Raw genomic sequence first — 1,801 nt, forward strand, 5'->3', positions numbered from 1 at the left:
CCCCGAGCTAGTGTCTCTAGTTGCATATGTAGCAGAGGATGGACTAGTCGGCCATCAATGGAGGAGAGGCCCTTGGTCTTGTGAAGATTATATGCCCCAGTACAGGGGAATGCTAGGGCCAGGAAGTGGGAGTGGGTGGGTTGGGGAGCAGGGCTGGGGGGATGGTATAGGGGATTTTTGGAGTGGAAACTAGGAAAGGGGATAGCATTTGGAATGTAAATGAAGAAAACATCTAATAAAAAACAACCTGAAAAAAAGATTTCATTTTATTAATTATTTGATTTTTATTAATGTCAAGCATTTTCTTTGATAACGGTGGCAATAGAGATTCTTTATATGAATCTTTCACTTGTTTCTAATTATTCTGAAGTAGAAATATTTACCAGATAGAGTTATGGGGACCAATAATTTCAAAGCCTTTAATATTCATCATACTATTTCTTTCCAGTATTTTTTTCAGGTGTGTTTAGTTTGTAAACATTTTCAGTCTTTTCCAATTTGCAAGACGAAAGGTGATATTTCCTTTTTTTGCGTTTCTCCCAAGCACCTTAGGCTGACACATGCTTCAATTGTGCATGTCCTGGGCATTTGCCTCCTATCATGAATTATCCCGGATTCTGTACTGTCACTTCGTTTCTTTGGCTGTTCAATGTGGAACAGAACAGTTGAGTTCTTAATCTTTAAGTAGAATAAAAATGAAACACTAAATGAAATAATAAACTGAGACTACAAATTTAGAATCCATGTAATGCTGATCACAATAGAAAGCAAACTTATGGGCCTCTACCAGATGGATTTTAATTTCTTGTCCTGTTTGCTGAAAGACCCAAGTCTCCTTTCAGAGTTCCATTTAGACTTCAGATACACTTCAGTGCTTAAGAGCAAGTACTAGATGTGTTCCTGGGCAGGATCATGCTTGCAGCTTATTTCTGCTCAGCTTAGACTCATGCAGCCTTTAAGCCTCATACTCTTTCCCCCTCCCACTCTAAGGCTACCTGTCCATCAGTCTATGATGATAGGTGTGTTTGTATATTTGGGAAACAGGCATATAGAATCAAGAGACCATGTTTGGAGGCAGAGGAGCTCTGTATCATTGGTCCGGGGAGTACTGGTTACCCCCTTGTTATTGTAGGCAGTTCGCTTTTGGGACACTTGCCATTCTTTTCTGCAAAGGGAGGGCAGTGACATGTACACTCTCTTACTTAAAGAACTATTGTGAGCCTCACATGAGATGAAAAGAGCTTAAAGTCCATGGTATGCAAAGATGAGCACCATGATGATTGAAATAAGGTGCAGATCACACAAGGCAAAGTAAAGATAAAAGAAACAGTCACAGAAGGAGGAGGGAGACGAGGAACACGAGTCAGAGAGACACCTCAGGCAAGACAGTGGGCACTGATCTCAGAGTTCATGCTAGTTAAGTAAGTAAACAAAATAAAAATAAGTGTTAACATCTGAGAGCAGAGAAAATGGTTGGCATATACACTAAGTTACTGTAATACTCAAGAATCTTCGGAGATTTATCACTGAATGAATAGCTGCTAAATTGCACATTGGCTTGCTTAGGGAAAATGAATAGTTCATGTGTGTGTGCGTGTGTGTGTGTGTGTGTGTGTGTGTGTGTGTGTGTGTGCACATATGTACCTGTATTTGGATTTATGTGTGCAAGTGCATGTGGAGGGCAAATCACATAGTTTTTCCTTACACACCATTTTTCTTTTCTTTTCTTTTCTTTTCTTTTCTTTTCTTTTCTTTTCTTTTCTTTTCTTTTCTTTTCTTTTCTTTTCTTTTCTCTTCCTTT

This window comes from Mus pahari, chromosome 14 (genome assembly GCF_900095145.1).
Source record: "Mus pahari chromosome 14, PAHARI_EIJ_v1.1, whole genome shotgun sequence".
Classification (NCBI taxonomy): Eukaryota; Metazoa; Chordata; class Mammalia; order Rodentia; family Muridae; genus Mus; species Mus pahari.